Source organism: Microcaecilia unicolor, chromosome 3, assembly GCF_901765095.1.
Source record: "Microcaecilia unicolor chromosome 3, aMicUni1.1, whole genome shotgun sequence".
In the NCBI taxonomy this organism is placed as follows: Eukaryota; Metazoa; Chordata; class Amphibia; order Gymnophiona; family Siphonopidae; genus Microcaecilia; species Microcaecilia unicolor.
The window spans coordinates 244,232,054-244,248,046 of record NC_044033.1 but is presented as its reverse complement, the minus strand read 5'-3'; the positions used below and the strand labels follow the sequence as shown (position 1 = coordinate 244,248,046).

The 15,993-nt window shown below is 44.0% G+C and overlaps 1 protein-coding gene and 1 long non-coding RNA gene across 2 annotated transcripts in view; both read left to right on the top strand.

Moving 5' to 3' along the window:
• LOC115464537 (zinc finger protein 845-like) overlaps positions 1-15,993 on the top strand; it is a 924,208-nt gene that overhangs the window by 230,550 nt on the left and 677,665 nt on the right. The gene's annotated exons all lie outside the window — the stretch shown is intronic.
• Positions 1-15,993, top strand: part of LOC115466435 — a 478,102-nt gene that overhangs the window by 62,225 nt on the left and 399,884 nt on the right. The window lies entirely within an intron of this gene.

Here is a 15,993-nt window from a genome sequence, read left to right as displayed (position 1 = left end):
GGGCAGAGGGAGCTGCAGCAAAGTTAGCGAACTCAGCTGACAGGCGCGCGCCGCGGCACCCCCCCAGTGGCGTGCACCCGGGGGAGTGTCATTTCGCCGGGGGGGGGGGGGGCGCATCGGCGATCCGCCCCGGGTGTCATGCCGGCTAGGATCGCCACTGTCTATGGGTGCTTCACAGTGTTCTTCCCCTTTTTTCTCTCTGCTTTCCCCTCCATTTTCCTTTTTTTCTGCTTTTGTTTTTATTCTCTTCCCCCCATTTCCCCTCCTTTTCTTCATGATTTTCCCTCCCCCCCTTTTCACTCCTTCCCTTGCCATCACCTTCCTTCCCTTCCCCTTTTGCCCAATCCTCTTTTTTTTTTTTTAGCATATTTATAAATGATCTAAGTGATGCATGTGGGAAAAAGGAACCTGAATTATAGCTACATAATGCAAGGTTCCATAATAGGAGTCACCGACCAGGAAAGGGATCTAGGCGTCATTGTTGATGATACATTGATACCCTCTGCTCAGTGTGCGGCGGCGGCTAAGAAAGCAAATAGAATGTTAGGTATTATTAGGAAAGGAATGGAAAACTACTACTACTACTACTTAACATTTCTAGAGTGCTACTAGGGTTACGCAGCGCTGTACAATTTAACAAAGAGAGACAATCCCTGCTCAAAGAGCTTACAATCTAATAAACAGAAAGGAGAACATTATAATGACTTTGTATCACTCCATGGTGCGACTGCACCTTGAATATTGTGTTCAATTCTGGTCAATGCATCTCAAAAAAGATATAGTGGAATTAGAAAAGGTACAGAGAAGGGCAATGAAAATGATAAAGGGAATGGGACGACTTCCCTTTGAGGAAAGGCTAAATCAGCTAGGGCTCTTCAGCTTTGAGAAAAGATGATTGACGGGAGATATGATAGAGGTCTATAAAATAATGAGTGGAATGGAATAGGTAGACATGAATCGCTTATTTACTGTTTCCAAAAATACTAGGACTAGGGTTTGTGCAATGAAGCTACAAAGTAGTACATTTAAATGGAATTGGAGAAAAAAAATTTTCCACTCAGCATGTAATGAAATTCTGGAATTCATTGCTAGAGAATGTAGTAAAAGCAGTTAGCTTAGCAGGATTTAAAAAAGGTTTGGCTAGCTTCCTAAAAGAAAAGTCCATAAGCCATTATTAAAATGGACTTTGGGGAAAATCCAAAAATCCACTGCTTGTGTCTAGAATAAGCAACATAGAAACATGATGGCAGATAAAGGCCAAATGACCCATCCAGTCTGCCCATCCTCTGTAATCCCCAATTCTACCTGCTCCTAAGCAATCCCACATGCTTATCCCATGCCTTTTTAAATTCTGGAACAGTCCTAGACTCTACCACCTCCATCGGGAGGCCATTCCACGCCTCCACCACCCTTTCTGAGAAACAATACTTCCTTAGGTTACTCCTAAGCCTATTCCCTCTTAACTTTGTCATATGCCCCCTCATTCCAGAGCTCTCCTTCATTTGAAAAAGGCTCTCTTCCTGTACATAAATGCCCTTGAGTTATTTAAACGTCGTTTCTATCATGTCTCCTCTCTCCCAGCATATACATGTTGAGGTTCATAAGCCTGTCCCTATAATTTTTGCATTCAATACCATTTACTAATTTCGTAGCCATACTGTTTTGGGATCTTGCCAGCTACTTGTGACCTGGATTGGCCACTGTGGAAACAGGATGCTGGGCTTGATGGACCTTCTGTCTGTCCCAGTATATAATACTTATGTACGTATGTAATTATATTCAACATGTATAATATGTGTATATGACTGGAGGCTCTATCAGATTTGCTCACTGAGGATATTATATGCTTCATGAATTATTGATTTGAATACCTTCAGGTAAATGTGTGCATAACCTTATTTAATTATTTGACTGGTACATAAGAAGCAGAAAGCCTGTGAGGGAATCTGTGCGACTGTTAGATCATGAAGAAGCAAAAGGGGCACTCAGATAGGACAATACCATAATGGAGAGATTGAATACAATCTTTGCTTTGGTCTTTATGGAAAAAGATGTAAGATCTACCTGTACCAGAACTGGTTTTCAAGGGTGATTATGTAGAGGAACTGAAAGAAATCTTGGTGAACCTGGAAGATGTACTGAGCCAAATTGACAAGTTAAAGAGTAATAAATCACCTGGACCTGATGGTATACACCCCAGGGTACTGAAAGAACTCAAACATGAAATTGCTGATCTGCTGTTAGTGATCTGTAATCTGTCGTTAAAATTGTCCGTAGTCTAACCTGAAGATTGGAGGGTGGCCAATGTAATGCAGATTTTTAAAGAGGGTTTCAGGGGGAAATTACAGACTAGTAAGCTTGACTTCACTGCTGGGCAAAATAGTGGAAACTATTATAAAGAATAAAATTACAGAACAAATAGACAAACACTAATGGGACAGAATCAGCATGGGTTCAAGCCAAGGGAAGTTTCACCTCACCAATTTGCTTCATTTCTATGAAGGCATGAATAAACATGTGAATAAAGGTGAGCTGGTTGATGTAGTTATCTAGGTTTTCAGAAAGCCTTTCAGAAACTTTCTCATGAGAGACTCCTGAGAAAATTAAAAAGTCATGGGATAGGAGACAATCAGGCTTATTTTCAAAAGAGAAGGGCGCCCATCTTTCGAAACAAATCGCAAGATGAGCGTCCATCTCACAGGGTCGCCCAAATCGGCATAACCGAAAGCCGATTTTGGGCGTCCTCAACTGCTTTCCGTCGTGGGGATGACCAAAGTTCACGGGGCATGTTGGAGGCGTAGCGAAGGCGGGACTGGGGCGTGCCTAACACATGGACGTCCGATAATGGAAAAAAGAAGGGCGTCCCTGACGAACACTTGGACGACTTTACCTAAATGTGCCCTAAATGACCAGATGACCACTGGAGGGAATCGGGGATGACCTCCCCTTACTCCCCTAGTGGTCATTAACCCCCTCCCACCCTCAAAAAAAATTTTTTTAAATATTTTTCTAGCCTCTATGAAAGCCTCAAATATCATACCCAGCTCAATGACAGCAGTATGCAGGTCCCTGGAGCAGTTTTAGTGGGTGCAGTGCACTTCAGGCAGGCAGACCCAGGCCCATCCCCCCCTACCTGTTACACTTGTGGTGGTATATGTGAGCCCTTCAAAACCAACCACAAACCCACTGTACCCACATGTAGGTGCCCCCCTTCACCCATAAGGGCTATGGTAGTGGCGTACAGTTGTGGGGAGTGGGTTTTGGGAGGGGTTGGGGGGCTGAGCACACAAGGTAAGGGAGCTATGCACCTGGGAGCGATTTCTGAAGTCCACTGCAGTGCCCCCTAGGGTGCCCGGTTGATGTCTTGGTATGTCAGGAGGACCAGTGCATTACGAATGCTGGCTCCTCCCACGACCAAAGAGCTTGGATTTGGTCGTTTCTGAGATGAGCATCCTCGGTTTCCATTATGGCCGAAAATCGGGGACGACCATCTCTAAGGAAGACCATCTCTAAGGTCGAACTAAATTTCGTGATTTGGGCGTCCCCGACCGTATTATCAAAATGAAAGATGGACGTCCATCTTGTTTCGATAATACGAGTTTCCCCGCCCCTTCGCCGGGACATCCTGTGAGGACGTCCTCAGGAAAACTTGGGCGCCCCTTTCGATTATGCCCCTCCATGTCCTTCTGTGGACTAGGAATTGGTTAATGGACATAAAACAGAGGGTAGTGTTAAACGACCGTTTTTCTTAATCGAGTAGGGTGAATAGTGGAGTGCCACATGGATCTATACTGGGACTGGTGCTATTTAACATATTTATAAATGATCTGTAAATCGGAACTACTAGTGAGGTGATTAAATTTGCAGATGACACAAAACTATTCAAAGTTGTCAAAACCCATGCGGATTGTGAAAAATTTGCAGGAAGACTAGGAAACTGGAAGACTGGGCATCCAAATAGCAGATGAAATTTAATGTGGATGAATGCAAAGTGATGCACATTGGGAAGAATAATCTAAAATCATAGTTACCTGATGCTAGGGTCCATCTTAGGAGTTAGCACTCAAGAAATAGAGCTAGGTGTCATTGTAGACAATATGCTGAAATATTCTGCCCAGTGTATGGTGGTAGCCAAAAAAGCAAACAGGATGCTAGGAATTATTAGGAAAGGGATGCAAAATAAGCCCAAGAATATTATAATGCCTCTGTATCGCTTCATGGTGCGACCTCACCATGTATTCATTTTTGGTTGCAATATCTCAAAAAAGATGTGGAGGGGCATAATCGAATGGTGACGACCATCTCTAAGGAAACCCATCTGTAAGGACGGTGCCGAGAAGGGGTGGGAAAACCCGTATTATCGAAACAAGATGGGCGTCCATCTTTTGTTTCGATAATACAGTCAGGGACACCCAAATCTCAACATTTAGGTCGACTTTAGAGATGGTCGACCTAAATGTCGAGATGGGCGAACTTAGAGATGGTCGTCCCTGGTTTTCACCCATAATGGAAACCGAGGACGCCCATCTCAAAAACGACCAAATCCAAGTCATTTAGTCGTGGGAGGAGCCAGCATTCGTAGTGCACTGGTCCCCCTCACATGCCAAGACATCAACCAGGCAACCTAGGGGGCACTGCAGTGGACTTCAAAAATTGGTCCCAAGTGCATAGCTCCCTTACCTTGGGTGCTGAGCCCCCAAAAACCCACTCCCCACAACTGTACACCACTACCATAGCCCTTATGGGTGAAGGGGGGCACCTAGATGTGGGTACAGTGGGTTTGTGGTGGGTTTTGGAGGGCTCAACATTTACCACCAAAAGTGTAACAGGTAGGGGGGGGAAGGGCCTGGGTCCGCCTGCCTGAGGTGCACTGCACCCACTAAAACTCCTCCAGGGACCTGCATACTGCAGCGATGGACCTGAGTATGACATTTGAGGCTGGCATAGAGGCTGGCAAAAAATGTTTTTAAAGTTGATTTTTTGAGGTTGGCAGGGGGTTAGTGACCACTGAGGGAGTCAGGGGAGGTCATCCCTGATTCCCTCCAGTGGTCATCTGGTCAGTTCAGGCACTTTTTTGAGGCTTGGTCATGAAAAAAAATGGACCAAGTCTGCCAAATGCTCATGAGGGACGCCTTTCTTTTTTCCATTATTGGTCGAGGACGCCCATCTCTTAATCACGCCCCAGTCCCGCCTTCGCTACGGTGCCGATATGCCCCCGTGAACTTTGGTCATCCCCGCGATGGAAAGCAGTTGGGGATGCCCAAAATCGGCTTTCAATTATGCCGATTTGGGTGACCCTGAGAGAAGGACGCCAATCTCACGATTTGTGTCGAAAGATGGACGCCCTTCTCTTTTGATTAGGCCCTTGATAGTGGAATTAGAAAAGGTTCAAAGAAGAGTGACCAAAGTTATAAAGGGGATGGAACTCCTCCCATTTGAGGAAAGGCTAAAGAGGTTAGAGCTCAGCTTGGAAAAGAGACGGCTGAAGGAGGATATGTTTGGGGTTTAGAAAATCCTGAGTGGTGTAAAATGGGTAAAAATGAATTCATTTTTCATTTTTTCAAAAAGTACAAAGACAAGGGGACATTCAATGAAAATAAATGGAAATACTTTAAAAACAAACAGGAGGAAATATTTTTTCACTCAAAAAATAGTTGAACTCTGGAACTTGTTGTCTGAGGATGTGGTAACAGTGGTTAGCATAGCTGGGTTTGTAAAAGGTTTGCATAAATTCCTGGAGGAAAAGACCATAGACCCTTGGACTGAGGAAGCCACTACATGGAATATTGCTACTATTTGGGTTTCTGCCAGGTACTTGTGACCTGGCTTGGCCACTGCTGGAAGCAGGATACATGTTCTCATGTTCTTATGTTCCTACCATGTTCCCAAATATAGATGCTTGGTCCTCTGGGTGCATATTTATAGGTGACCTTTAATAAAGTTGCCCTATTAATGGGGCAGTTAGAAAACAGATTATCTAAATAGGTAGTTACCCATGAGAAAATATATTTGAAAATCCACATATCTCCCCCCTCCCAGTGAGAGGAAAAGTGAGTCACATTTCATCACAATCTCTAGTGTTACTTAAATCTGACCTGGTTTAATGAATTCTCCCACACAATCGCCTTCTCATCAATGGTGAAATCCTGCCCCAGAGGAGCAAAAGGTTTATAACTTCCAACAATTTCATTCCTCTGTTTCCCATTGGGTAGAAAGACAATGTTTATAATATAGTATCCACTCACGAGGTCTCCATTCTCATCAAAAAAGATCTCCTCACCCAGAGCGTTCTTAAAATGGACATTCTTCAGATATTGATGAAACTGAAGAATATGGAGTCAGTTTTCAGTAATGCCAGGTTAAACGTGCCATTTCAAGGTTGCATCAGAGCAAAACAATTTTTCTTTTTTTTTTTAAGTCATTCAGGAGAGCAGTGTTCACAACTCCCAAACTTCATGGGCTCTTTCTAACCAAAGATTACTGACCACAACCTACAGACTAATAAGCAACTCATAAATAGTGCGTACTCTTCGCAAACAGTGCCCACTCTTTTGGGAGGTGCATGCTGTTTCTAAAAGAACGTACTCTTAATGACATCGTGATGGCAGAATCAATGAAAATGAAATAACACAAAATGGAAAATTTCATGCCTGCACACTCCTAATATGCATCTATAATTGCAAATATTTGCATGTGGAAATTGTGAATAGGACTTTTTAAATAAGCGTTGTAGGGATGAAAATCTTACATATTCCAAAGAATGACTCTTCACAGTGGAAGTGATGTTTCAAGAAAATAAACGTTATTTAAACCAACTTCATCAACTGAGGTTGATTTGATATAAGGTACATCCTTTAGGAGATGGATCTTTCTTCACACTGGTATATGTGCCCCTCTCTTCAGATTCCCTTTTGTTTCACACCGGGATCTGCTTGTCAGTGGTTCAAAGGGTTTTGTTAGAGTCTGTGACATCTTTTGTATCTGACCTTCAGTGATTTGCTCTGTTATCTTCTGGTTTCACCTCACTGATGCATTAGGTGGACACAGGGGAGTGCTGGTAATTTTTTAACAACAGGCTCTTTCTCCGGACATATCCAGCTCTGCAGTTGGAAGGGCCAGGGGTGGCCGGGGGGGGGGGGGGGCGGGGGGAGCAACCCTTGCCTCTCTCTCCTCCCTCGCTTCGTGCGGGCACGCTAGGCATACCTTTGCTGGCAGCCAATAAATGGACTGCCACCACTCCCAACATCTTGCTTTGAGCAGCATGTTGGAACTTCTCTCACATGCTCGAGAAGTCTCAGCCTGCTGCCCAGAGCTGGAAACAAGGAGTGGGGAGCAGCAGTAGTCTATTTACTTGGTTGGCAGGGCTCAGCATCCCCACCAGCAAAGTAAAAGAGAATTCAGCAGGGGGCCCAAGCCCACATTTTGGAAGCCAGTTGTTAAAGTAGCCATGGAGGGCCTTACTTTAACAACTGGCTCCCAAAATTCTTAAAAACTTAACAACCTTTATGGCAATTCCGATCCCAATTCCCGCAAGCTTCTTTACAAAGCTTAATCGCAAAATGTTTGCATACATCTGGAGGAAACGCCCACCACGAGTGAGGCGATCAATGATGTTTCAAACATGGGAGAGAGGAGGTATGGGAGTCCCTAACTTCTACCTATATTACCAAGCGGCCCAGATTCGGGTCTTGGCAGAGTGGTCACCTGGGGCATCTAAGAAATGGCTTCATTGGGAAAGAGCATGGTTGGGCAGGCGAGAAATAGAAGATATCTTGTGGATACCAAAAGAGGAACTGGTGCCCATAATAAAAACAATGCCCATTGGATTGAGACATCCTCTATGGACTTGGTATCAATTGAGGAGACGTCTATTTCCGGAAAGGGTGTATTATCGGCAAACAGCAATACGTTGGGCAAAAGGGTTTTCATTGGGGAGATCGGAGAAGATTTTTGACAAATGGGCCCAAGCAGGGTTGCGAACACTAGGGCAAACATGGAAAGATGGAGAAATGATTTGCTTTGCAGACCTCCAGGAGGAATTTGGCCTGATAGAGAGAGATCTTACCTATTATTGCAACCTGCGTAGCTTCCTTAAGAAGAAAGCGCAGGATGAATTAGACCTAGCTGAAACAGATTTAGAACTTGCGATCACTAGAGGAGGAGGCAAAGGAGGGATAACACGTATATACTTGGCTTGGCTGGGATGGACAGATCCTCAGGTACTATATCAAAAGAGAAGGGAAGAGATACTACAGACTACTTATCCCACAATAGTGTGGAAGAGTAATTATAAATATTTACTTAAGCCATCCATAGCACAAACGGTGAATGAAAATGGTTTTAAGATGTTTTATGGGTGGTATTACACACCAGACCGACTACAAAAGATGTTCCCGGAAACATCAGGACAATGTTGGAGGGAGTGTGGCCATAGAGGCACATTCTTCCACATTTGGTGGTCCTGTGGGAAAATAAAAGAGTATTGGAAAGAGATATTGCAGCTGGTTGATAAAGTTATACAAAGAAAATACCCATGGAAGGCAGAACATTGCCTACTGCATTTTAAACCAGCTGCGATACCCGGCTGGCAACATAGACTGGCGACTCAATATTTTGTGGCGGCAAGACTTGGATTGGCTCGGGCATGGAAACAGGTGCAACCACCAACACTACAAATAGCAACTGGGAAAGTTGAACATCTATACCAAATGTCAAAGTTGACAGCCATGCGAAGAGGGTCCATGCGGATTTTCAACAAAATATGGACACTTTATGAACAGTATAAAGAGCAATCAAACACACCACCGGGGTAGGGAGGGAAGGGAGGGAAGGTTAAAGTTGGAGTTAAATAAGCTTGATGTAGTAGAAATATGTTACTGAGCAGCCGAATGTTGGATATTTTGTATTTGAGAAATCTTTAATAAAATATATATAAAAAAAAAAAAAAAAAAAAAACTTAACAACCGGCTCTTGCGAGCCTGTGAGAACCTGCTCCAGCACACCACTGGGTGGACACTTTCTACTTGGATTAAATGTCTAGGACAGGGATGGGCAACCAGCGGTCTATCACTGAATTTTTTGCGGCCTGTGAAACGATGGGAAGTATATACAGATCACAGCCCACATAAATATCATTAACCAGAGTTTTGTTGTTAGTGGAACTGTTCAAGGATGCAACAACAAGACAAGACTTGTTTGATAGCATTAGTAACTGTTTAGAAAGACAGAAGTATATGGGAATAGAATGGTAATAATCTCTGTTCATTTAGGGGGCCCTTTTACAAAGTGTCAGTAAGCCCGATGCGGGCTTACCGCATGCTAAATTGGAACTACCGCCGGTCCAACATGGCCACCGGTGGTAGTTCCGGCTCCAGTGTGTGCCATTTCCAGAATGCTGGAAAAAAATATTTTCTTCTATTGAAGCGCTAACCCGGCTGTAATTGGGCTTTGCAGTGTGTTGCCTGGTTACCTCAATGGGTGGCGAGAAGTGCTTCCCGCCACATTTTATTTATTTGTTACATTTATATCCCACATTTTCCCACATGTTTGTAGACTCAATGTGGCTTACATAGTACCGGAAAGGTGTTACAGACTCCGATGTAAACAAATACAAAGTGATGTTGTGGTAAGATAAAGTTCATGTGGCCCAGCCACACTAAGGAATCATAAAATGGAAGAATTGTGTTATGTCCATTACGGTCTTTAGTTTTCTTGTTGTGAAGAGGAAACTACACATCTTCTTTCCTCCTCAAAACTAACTACCTGTTCCTCTGATCCTATTCCCACCCATCTACTTAACACTATATCTCCTACTGTCATCCCTTTTATCTGTCATATCCTCAATCTTTCACTTTCCACTGCGACTGTTCCTGATGCCTTCAAACATGCCGTAGTAACACCATTCCTTAAAAAAAAAATCTTCATTGGACCCTACCTGTCCTTTCAACTATCGCCTCATCTTGTTCCTCCCTTTCCTATCCAAGATACTTGAACGTGCTGTTCACTGCCATTGCCTTGACTTTCTTTCATCTCAAGCTATTCTTGATCCACTTCATTCTGGCTTTCGCCCCCTTCATTCAACTGAAACAGCACTTGCTAAAGTCTCCAATGATCTGTTCCTGGCCAGATCCAAAGGTCTCTATTCTATCCTCATCCTTCTCGATCTATCTGCTGCTTTTGACACTGTTGATCACAGCCTACTCCTTGATACGCTGTCCTCGCTTGGATGTCAGGACTCTGATCTTTCCTGGTTTTCTTCTTATCTCTCCCAGTGTACCTTTAGTATATACTCTAGTGGATCCTCCTCTACTTCTATCCTACTGTCAGTTGGTGTACCTCAGGGATCTGTCCTGGGACTTCTTCTTTTCTCCATCTATACTTCTTCTCTTGGTACTCTGATCTCATCCCATGGTTTTCAGTATCATCTTTACGCTGATTACTCTCAGATCTACCTCTCCACACCAGAAATCTCAGATGAAATCCAGGCCAAAGTATCAGCCTGCCTGTCTGACATTGCTGCTTGGATGTCTCAGCACCATCGGAAACTAAACATGACCAAGACTGAGCTTCTTATCTTTCCCCCTAAACCAACCTCTACTCCTCCCCCATTCTCTATGTCTGTGGATAACACTCTCATCCTTTCTGTCTCATCAGCTCGTAACCTTGGGGTCATCTTCGACATAGGAGCCAACTTTTCAAAATGATTGGGGGTGCTGAAATTTTTTTTTTTTTTACAGGTGGTGCAGTCCCCCCTCCCTCTCCCCCTCGCCCCTTCCATCCCCCCTCCATCCCCCTCCCTCTCCCCGTCCCCCTCCCTCATCCCCCCTCCACTGTCCCCCCCCCTCGTCTCCCCTCCACCTCCCTTTGAGTTCCAGGCCCCCCTCCCTCCCTCCCTCCCTCCCTCCGAGTTCCAGGGTCCTCCCTCCCTCTGAGTTCCAGGGTTCCCCCTCTGAATTGACTTACCTCATCGGGGTTATGGCGGCCGGCAGCAGCGGTAAAAAGCTTGCAGGCTTGGCCCTTAGTTCAGTTTTCCCTTCTCTGTCTCTCAGCTCTGGTCCTGCCCTTGCGGAAACAGCCCTTTTTGGGTGAAACACGGCAAGTGTCGGGCGATATAAGGAGATTGCTATTGCATGAATAATAGTCTATATAGCTATCACCGGTCTGCTTTTATCTTTTCCATCAATATAAGATATACGCAAGACAACATTTTATAATGCAAGATTAAAAAAATATTTTTCAGGGGTTTTTTTGATCCATGATTACTTTTTGCACTGTTGGCAGAAGAATTGCTTAAAAAAGCTTTGTTTTTCCTTGTTTGCCGCAGTTGTATGAGATCTTTTTTCCTCCTTGTGATGTCATTCTTCACTGGTTGGGTTTTGATTATTATCTATAATAAATTTCAGTGGTGGCTATGTTGGAGTCTATTTGGAGAGCAATTCAAGATCTAACTGCAGCTGTTACAAAATCAGCCCAAGATACATCTCTTCTTGAGAGTAAGGTAGATAATTTAACCGAATCTTTGGAAAAAGTTAAACAAGACTCAGCAAACCAAGTTTCGCAGACGCAATCAGAGGTTAAAATCTATAACGGATGCTTTGGTAAAAGATAAAGCTGTGACATATCGGAAAATAGAGCAAATAGAGAACTATAACAGACGTTTAAACCTTCGGGTATTGAATTTTCCTAGCACTACAGGTATGAATCCGACGGATTTCTTCAAAAAGTATCTTGTTGAAATTCAACAATTTCCTTCTTCAGCTATTCCCCCATTTAATAAGATTTACTATCTTCCACTACCTACCTCCCCGGAATGGAGTGGAGCCTGTGGGTTCTAGAAATTTGCCCCAAATACAGGAAATTGAACCTGGAATTCAAGATTTATATGCTTTATTAGAAGACTCTTTGCAGAAGTATCCACGCGAGGGACATTAATTGTCTTGTTTGTATTTGAACAAGACCTAAATTCGGTAATGAGACTGTATTTTAAGAAGTCCTTAGTACCATTTTGTGGACATTGAATATGGATATATCCAGACGTGACAAAAACTACACAGGACAGAAGGAAGATGTTTCTTGCTCTTAGACAGGAGACAAGAGCTCTGGGAGCATCGTTTTTACTGGCATATCCATGCAAATGCCTAATCTGTTTCTTGGGTAATAAGTATATTTTCTTTGAACCAGAACAACTCTGAACATGAAGAAGCTTTCTAGTAGACTGAGGGAATAACTGATTAAGTTAATAATAGGATGGGATTATTCAGGCTAGGCTGTTTTCTAATTTTTGTCTTTATTATTATACTTTGATCTCCTCATCTGTAAACCACCCCTCCCAAACCTTTTGGGGTCTAAGGAAGAGACTTGTTGCATATTTTCTAAATAATTTTCTTTTTTTTTTTTTTAAAAAAGGGCTCCTGAGTGTCTTTTATAGAACACCTGCTTAGCGTGGATCATCTCGGCACCTAATTTTTGGTGCTCTTTACAGAATCTGCTCCTATGATTCTCCGGGATTGATTTTTCCCTCTCTATGGGGCCATTTTACTAACAGGGGCATTTTCGAAAGAGAAGGGTGCCCATCTTCCGACACAAATCGGGAGATGGGCGTCCTTCTCTCAGGGTCTCCCAAATCGGCATAATCGAAAGCTGATTTTGGGCGCCCTCAACTGCAGTCCGTCGCGGGAACGACCAAAGTTCACAGGGGCGTGTCGGAGGCGTAACGAAGGTGGGACTGGGGCGTCCTCAGCCGATAATGGAAAAAAGAAGGGCATCCCTGACGAGCATTTGGTCGACTTTACTTGGTCCTTTTTTTTTTCACGACCAAGCCTCAAAAAGGTGCCCAAACTGACCAGATGACCACCAAAGGGAATTGGGGATGACTTCCTCTTACTCCCCCAGTGATCACCAACCCCCTCCCACCCTAAAAAAAAAAATATATATATATTTTTTTTGCCAGCCTCTAATGTCATACCCAGCTCCATGACAGCAGAATGCAGGTCCCTGGAGTCGTTGTAGTGGGTGCAGTGCACTTCAGGCAGGCAGACCCAGGCCCATCCCCCCCCTACCTGTTACACTTGTCGTGGTAAATGTGAGCCCTTCAAAACCCACCACAAATCTACTGTGCCCACATGTAGGTGCCCCCCCTTCACCCCTTAGGGCTATGGTAGTGTTGTGCAATTGTGGGGAGTGGGTTTTGGGAGGGGGGTTGGAGGGCTCAGCACACAAGGTAAGGGAGCTATGCACCTGGGAGCAATTTCTGAAGTCCACTGCAGTGCCCCCTAGGGTGCCCAGTTGGTGTCCTGGCATGTCAGGGGGACCAGTGCTATACCAATGCTGGCTCCTCCCACAACCAAAGGGCTTGGATTTGGTTGTTTCTGAGATGGGTGTCCTTGGTTTCCATTATCGCCGAAAACCGGGGACGACCATCTCTAAGGACGACCATCTGTAAGGTCGACTTAAATTTCACAATTTGGGCGTCCCCAACCGTATTATAGAAACGAAAGATACACCCATCTTGTTTCGATAATACGGGTTTCCCTGCCCCTTCACCGGGGCGTCCTGCGAGGACGTCCTCAGGATAACTTGGGTGCCCCGTTTGATTATGCCCCTCCACGTTTCCCGTAGTTGTTCACCATCTTTCTTCTCCGATCTTCTCTGCGTGTTTCCCTACTCCTCCCCCTGCCTGGGAATCAGCTGTGAGTGACGTCAGCCTGGCTACGGAGCCTAGCTCAGCAACTCCAGGAGCCATGGACACAGGCAGCTACTTTAGAACTTTGGTGGTGAGAATTATTATATAGGATTTATTTTATTTATTTGTAACACTTGTACCCCACATTTCCCCACCTATTTGCAGGCTCAATGTGGCTTACATAGTATCGTAGGGGCGATCGCCAATATTGGTATGAACAAATACAAAGTGAAGTTGTGGTAGAGTAAAGTTTGTGTGTGACAGTCAGATTTAGGAATCATAAGGAGGAAGAGGTACTTTATGTCCAACCGAGTTTTGGTTTTGTTGTGTTGCAGAGTTGAGGCATTTAAGTTGGGTTGTTCGGGTATGCCTTTTTGAACAGGTAAGTTTTTAGTAGTTTCCGGAAGTTTATGTGGTCATATGTTGTTTTCACGGTGTTTGGTAGTGCGTTCCATAGTTGTGTGCTTATATAGGAGAAGCCGGATGCATGGAGGAAAGGAGAAACAGGGGTGATATGATACAGACGTTCAAATATTTGAAAGGTATTAATCCGCAAACGAACCTTTTCCGTAGATGGGAAGGCGGTAGAACTAGAGGACATGACATGAGATTGAAGGGGGGCAGACTCAAGAAAAATGTCAGGAAGTATTTTTCACAGAGAGTGGTGGATACTTGGAATGCCCTCCCGAGGGAGGTGGTGGAGATGAAAACGGTAACAGAGTTCATAAATGCATGGGATAAACATAAAGGAATCCTGTTCAGAAGGAATGGATCCTCAGAAGCTTTGCAGAGATTGGGTGGCAGAGCCGGTGGCAGGAGGTGGGGCTAGTGGTTGGGAGGCGGGGCTAGTGCTGGGCAGACTTCTACAGTCTGTGCTCTGAAAATGGCAGATACAAATCAAGGTAAGGTATACACAAAAAGTAGCACATATGAGTTTATCTTGTCATTACTGCCCGGTTAACGCAAAAGACCTTACCGCTAAGTCAGTGGTTGGTGGTAAGGTCTCAGACCCAAAATGGATGCGTGCCAATTTTGATTTTGCCGCACGTCCATTGTCAACAAAAATTTTAAAAAGGCTGAAAAATAGATCGACATGCGCCCAAAACCCGTGCCTACACTACCATAGGCCATTTTTCAGCACAGCTTATTAGCCCTCTTCTCTTCATGGCTTCCTTTTCATTCTATATCATCATATTCCACTCATTTTACTGCAAACATAACAATCTTTGAACACATTGTGTTACCTTCCATGGCAAACAATCCAAAAATCTCCATCTTTGTCCTGGCCCCATAGTTTCATTTTTAAAACCAGACACGATCATGTCGTGGAGCGCCTGCGCCACGGCGTACACAGCATTGTACACACCATAGCTGCTGCCCAAGAATTTGATGTCACAATATACGGCTGAGATTAATTCTTCATTAGTTACACAAGATCTTTTGATGTTATTTTGGCACTGACTTTCACATAGGCCCCTCCACCAAGCCCTCGTGTAATCATTACTTGGAAGCTGGATAGGATTCACCTCACGGACAAATTTTGAAAAACTTGGAACATTCCTCTTTATCAATGTAAATGCCAGGGTGTTGTTCTTCACACTTACGTCCAATGGATAATTCGAGGCTAAGCTTCGCTCATGTATGGTGATCCAGACCTTATCAATTATTTCCAGTTCTAGTTTCACATCTAAATTCAATATGTACTCTGTACTAAGGTAGAAAATGATCACATTAATCGAGAACACTCGGATTTTCTCAATAATTGTAGAAACCTTCTCTGGTGACATCATCTTAGTGCGACTGAAAGTTTCTGTGAATGCAATGCAGCCACCATTCTGCTCAATTCCTTCTTTCAGAATCTGAATAGGCCTTTGTTTGTTGTCATCATCGGGCACAAAGATAGCCACCCACATCCAGTTGAAATATTTCAGTAACTTGACTATCCCAGCGCAGAGGTGCAGCTCACTGGGAACAGTCCGGTAAAAATAAGGAAACTTAACAGTGTCGCTCATCAAAAGATTCTGAGAGGTGAAACTGATCTGTTAAGAAAAAATAATTCATGCATCACCATCTTTGTCGCATTTTAAAATCACAGATGACATGTTTAAAACAATTTCATGACCAGAAGGTAGAGAACAGAAAGTGGGAGATGACAAATTGATTTTGCACAAAGTGGTATTACGTAGTGGCTTAGCCAGAAGGCAATTTTTGGGTGGGCCAACAGGTTGGATGGGTGGGCACTAGAGTTGCCAACTTTTTTGAAAAAGAAAAAAAACAGCAAACCTGATGCACCCATGCTCTGTCCCTACCCC